The sequence below is a fragment of the Petromyzon marinus genome, chromosome 53 (assembly GCF_048934315.1).
Source record: "Petromyzon marinus isolate PM22_M1 ecotype Great Lakes invasive population chromosome 53, UKy_Petmar_22M1.pri1.0, whole genome shotgun sequence".
NCBI classification, from domain to species: Eukaryota; Metazoa; Chordata; class Hyperoartia; order Petromyzontiformes; family Petromyzontidae; genus Petromyzon; species Petromyzon marinus.
Window position 1 is genome coordinate 4,359,569 of NC_133719.1, and position 6,000 is coordinate 4,365,568.

Sequence of the window (6,000 nt, forward strand, 5' to 3'; positions counted from 1 at the left end):
ATTTATGATGATGATGATGATGCTGCTGCTGCTCACGACGACGACGATGAACATCGCAAGGTCACGGGGAAGCAGCGGCTGTGTTGCTGCCTCGGATTTTTCTTCGGCGGGAAGAGAGCGAGCGGCACGCGGATGGCTGCGAGGAATCCCCCCATGGCCAATTCCTCACGCTGGCCCTGGAAAAGCCTCTTCCAAAATCCCCAAATGCTCTCAATTGCCCCCCCCCCCCACCCCCCCCCCGCCCACATCCCCTTTCCGCGCGCGTTAAAATCCCATATGTTTCTGCTCGGTTTTAATTGTCATGTCTGTGCGTTCGTGTGCAAGGGGGGAATTGCGATGGGTCTAACAGCGCTGCCTGGGATCGTGAAATATAAATATACGTGTGGTTGTTATTTTCCACACACACAAAATGTTTAATTTTAATTGGATTTGTATTCATATTCTTAGTTTTTTCGGTAAAGTCACGTTGAAGAGAAACAACAAAATAACAAAATATATATAAAACAATAAAAAATTCTCACGACGTTTCGACCATAACTCAAACGGTCATCATCAGGTGTGTCGGTTTGCATAAATTTATTTTGAAAACGGCATATTTATTTATTTATATAAAAATAACGTTTGCGTCACGCGCAACGATTGGCTGTTTGCCAGGACTAGTCCATCTATTTTTTGAAAAGAGGAGGGGGGAGACGAAATTTGTTTTTATGTATGCTGTCTGAAAGCCACTGTAAGCGTGAACAATCAATCAAGAACTGAAATGATTTATCAAATCTTTCCAATGATTGCTAAGATAGAATCCATCTTCTCGGTTGAAATTGTCTCTGTGTTTGTATATGTGGATAGCCTCATGAACGAATCTCTCATGGAAGCCAGATGGCTTACAAAGAACCTCCGTCTTGGAAAAGTCAATGGCATGTGAGCCTACTGAATTAGAACAATGATCTGCTACGACCGAGGTGTTGGTCCTACCGTGTTTAAGGTCTGCTTTATGTTCACGAATGCGGTCCGAGATATGGCGTTTGGTTTCTCCAATGTAACTACTACCACAGAGGCAACTTAGTTTGTAGACACCAGGGTATTGTATGTCCGGAATCACATCTTTTACAGACGGAACCAGATCACGGATTTTATGTAATGTGTTGAAACGGACCTGGATCTTGTGTTTATTCAAGATTTTGGAGATCTTTTTTGTGATCCCAGCAATGTAGGGTAAAGTGATGGTTTTGAAAGGCTCCTCAAGAGGGTTCTTCTTCATGGTTTGAGTGATAGCTTTGCGGATTGTATAGTCGGAGTAACCATTAGCCCTAAGAGCTTGGTGTACGTGCTTGAGTTCACTGCTTATGTGTTCCTGGTCGGATATGCATTGGGCTCTATGATACAGAGTCTTGATGAGAGAATTCTTCTGTGATGGATGGTGGTGGGAATCCGGTTTCAGATAAGCATCCGTATGGGTAGCTTTCCTGTAGACAGAGTGGCTCATTGAACCATCAATTAAAAAGAGACCTGATGGTTCAATGAGCCACTCTGTCTACAGGAAAGCTACCCATACGGATGCTTATCTGAAACCGGATTCCCACCACCATCCATCACAGAAGAATTCTCTCATCAAGACTCTGTATCATAGAGCCCAATGCATATCCGACCAGGAACACATAAGCAGTGAACTCAAGCACGTACACCAAGCTCTTAGGGCTAATGGTTACTTCGACTATACAATCCGCAAAGCTATCACTCAAACCATGAAGAAGAACCCTCTTGAGGAGCCTTTCAAAACCATCACTTTACCCTACATTGCTGGGATCACAAAAAAGATCTCCAAAATCTTGAATAAACACAAGATCCAGGTCCGTTTCAACACATTACATAAAATCCGTGATCTGGTTCCGTCTGTAAAAGATGTGATTCCGGACATACAATACCCTGGTGTCTACAAACTAAGTTGCCTCTGTGGTAGTAGTTACATTGGAGAAACCAAACGCCATATCTCGGACCGCATTCGTGAACATAAAGCAGACCTTAAACACGGTAGGACCAACACCTCGGCCGTAGCAGATCATTGTTCTAATTCAGTAGGCTCACATGCCATTGACTTTTCCAAGACGGAGGTTCTTTGTAAGCCATCTGGCTTCCATGAGAGATTCGTTCATGAGGCTATCCACATATACAAACACAGAGACAATTTCAACCGAGAAGATGGATTCTATCTTAGCAATCATTGGAAAGATTTGATAAATCATTTCAGTTCTTGATTGATTGTTCACGCTTACAGTGGCTTTCAGACAGCATACATAAAAACAAATTTCGTCTCCCCCCTCCTCTTTTCAAAAAATAGATGGACTAGTCCTGGCAAACAGCCAATCGTTGCGCGTGACGCAAACGTTATTTTTATATAAATAAATAAATATGCCGTTTTCAAAATAAATTTATGCAAACCGACACACCTGATGATGACCGTTTGAGTTATGGTCGAAACGTCGTGAGAATTTTTTATTGTTTTATATATATTTTGTTATTTTGTTGTTTCTCTTCAACGTGACTTTACCGAAAAAACTAAGAATATGAATTACTGCAGTCACGAAAGCTTTAAATCAAAATTTGGATTTGTATTATTATTATTTTTTACAGTACGCGAAATGTTCCAAGCCTATGAGAGTCGGTGTTTATTGTAACGCGATATATAACCATCAAGAGCCCCTCTGCCAGAATGTAAATAACTGGGAAAAATATAGAATTCCTCCAGAAGCGATCGACCACGCGGCCTTCCGGGAGTGCATCTTATCAGTTGCGCTGCTTCATCACCAGGCAAACCATCGACCGATTTCGACGTTCGGTGTCTCAACAGCAGTGTCGCGATTCGTTGAACCAATGCTGGTGAATTGCCCGATCCTCATACATGTAGCCTCTGACCCTTCCTGTGATACACGGGGCCTTAGTCGGGCGCCGTTGCGGGAGAAATAGCTGGCGGCAAAATAAATAACGCGTGCTTCCAACATGCGTCTTTTCGCGTAATTTGTTGTCAAATAGATTTGTTTCGTACCCATCAGCCGCGCTGCGCGAAGGAACCGGCGACCTGAGATTTATTCTCGGCCCTGGCTGATCGTGAGTCGGGCGGTGGTCGTGGCTGCGCTGCACGTGGCCGTTAAATGCAGCTCTGTCGAGGCTACAGGCGAGGGTTGGTGAATCACCGCACCTCTGTTGCGAAACTCCCCTTGACGTGGGCGTCGAGGCGGTTGTGTTACATCCGATTGGAATCGAGTGTTGCCCCCTCGCATGCGTGGGTTTATTCAGGGTGCTGCGATTTCCTCACACGTACACGCATTGTTTTGTTTGGCCGATGACACCGTGATATATATATAAAGGGGCGCAGAGCTTGGGCAATGTTTGGTTGCATCGGCTACTCATCGCCTGGCTGCTTGTGCTACCTTCCCGCTCGCCTGTGGATCCTCCTCCTGACGCCTCTGGGTCGTCCTCTCTCTCTCCACAAGAGCGAGCGAATATTGTGCGACGGGGCATTTAAAGTTACAATTATAATGATGATGATGATCATTATTATGACTAATTCGCTCTGTAGCACTTGGCAAAAAAAAAGTTACGAGACGTAAAAACAAGGGACAAACTTGCAACAACAACAACAACAAAATCTAAAACAAAACCCGCACAATCAAAATGAGCGGTGCACATTCTTTGGTTTTCCGTTCATCTCCAAATTAATGGCCCAATGCATTCATCATCGTGAGCGCGAGCCGATATCTGCGGCGCGTTCTCACAGCGCCCTTGGAAACATTAAACGGTGTGTTGGGGGTGGTGGTGGGGGGAGAAGCGAGGGGAGGAGAGGGGTGCTCTCTGTGAAACAATAGTTCCGATTTATTAAGCCCGTCGTGGGCCGAAAAAAAAAGCACACCCTGGTTACGCCGGACGCACGCGCGCGATGCCACGATTCTTCTTTTTTTTGTAAAAAAAAAAGGGACATTTCCAGAGAGACCATCCTTTGTGCAACAGCGCACGCGCGCGCACGCACGCCATTCCACGCAGCCGAGCCGTGAATAGAGACCTCTGTCGAGCTGCTGCGCTAGGAGACGCGGCTGTGGAATGGCACGGTGGTGGTGGTGGTGGAGGGGGGTGGGGGGGACGCAGTTTTGCGCGAGTGTCGGGAAGCAGCTGCGCAAAATTCACGGGTGCGAAATGTTGACTCCCTCGCGTGGTATACAGGAGGGGTGGTGGGTTCAATCCCGGCCCTGACGCCTGTTGTACAATAAAAAAAAGTCTGCGTGTCTCTCTCTCTCTCTCTCGCTCGCTCGCTCGCGGTGGTCGCGTGGATTTCTTCTCCGGGTCCTCTGGTTTGTCACTTCACATTTGGAATCAACGTCACGCGTCTCGAGTATTTGACCGCTGTAAATTTCCGCACGATGATGATGATGATGATGATAAGCCACTTCGTTGAGCTATCATTCGCGGCTACTTCGCTTCTGATAAAAGAGCAAAGTAGCTGAGTGGCTGACCTGGTGAAATAAAATTGTTTTAGTTTAGTATCGGTTGCAAATGCGAGCGATTCAGCCCCGATTTATCAGATTCCAATCCGCAAAAAGAAAATCAGAAAATCAATCGGACGATCGGAATTTGTTTTGTTTGGATCGATCTGAAGTCTTGACGTCACGACTCCCCCCCCCTCGGCCGCCCCTACCCCAACCGTGTAACGAGGGGGGGGGGAGTGGGGGGCCAACACCACGTGGCCGCCTTTGTCTCCTTCGTGGCCATGTTTACGCATCGCTCCAGGTGCTCATTTGAGGTCTGGGTCGACATAGTGGGTGGGCCCAAAAACCGGTTTTTAGATCGCCGTCACTCGGTGTTGGTGCTCGTGAGCGGGAATCGAACTCGGGTGGCCGGGTTCGTAGCGCAGTGCGATAATCATTCACGACACTACCACCCACCCCCCACCACAAGACAAAGAATCCCCCTTATAGCCTTCAACATAAATTGGGGCAAGTGGTGTTCGTGAGTAGCTCCTATGAAGGGCCGGGCACGGCACACCAGCAGATGGGTGGCCAGCACCTTCTCATCACACACAAAGACAAAGATTCCCCCCACATAGCCTTTAACAGACTGTTGGGCTAAGTGCCTGTTAGCGAGCACCTATGTAGGCCGGCACGGCGCACTAGGGGGTGGGTGGCCAGCACCACGCCCGGCCGCCACACACACACAACACACACACACACACACACGCGGGCGAGAGCGAGTGTGGAACGAGGAGGCACTGGCGAGTGCGCTTTGCGCCGGGGTCAGAACCAGAGTTGCGCCGCCTTCCAGCGAGCGAGGGCGACCAGCAGTTAGAGCGAGCACGGCGAGCCCACTCCTGCACACGGCGGCCCGGAGTCCCGCGCCGAGCCCCGCGACGCCGCCACCGTGGGGAGCCTCGGCTGCCGGGACGAGAGAGAGAGAAGGCGAGAAAGTAGGGAGAGGGTTGGGGGGGGGGTGTGTGTAGAGAGAGGGGTTAGAGAGAGGAGGTAGAGAGAGAGGGGTAGAGAGAGAGGGGGGTAAATAAGGCAAAGCATTGAAAAAAACCGAAATGATGAACGAAGCAAAGTGCCGACTACACCGAGCATCTTTTTGATTCTGTGATCGTGAAAAGAGAGAGAGAGGGGGTAGAGAGAGAGGGGGGTAGAGAGAGAGGGGGTAGAGAGAGAGGGGGTAGAGAGAGAGAGGGAGTAGAGAGAGAGGGGGTAGAGAGAGATGGGGGTAGAGAGAGAGGGGGTAGAGAGAGAGGGGGTAGAGAGGAGAGGGGGGAGAGAGAGAGGGGGTAGAGAGAGAGGGGGTAGAGAGAGAGGGGGTAGAGAGAGAGGGGTGAGAGAGAGAGGCGAGAGAGTAGGGAGAGGGGGTAGAGAGAGAGGGGATAGAGAGAGAGGGGGAAAAGAGAGAGGGGGTAGAGAGAGAGGGGGATAGAGAGAGAGAGGGGGTAGAGCGAGGAGGGGGGTTAGAGGAGAGAGGGGGTAGAGAGAGAGG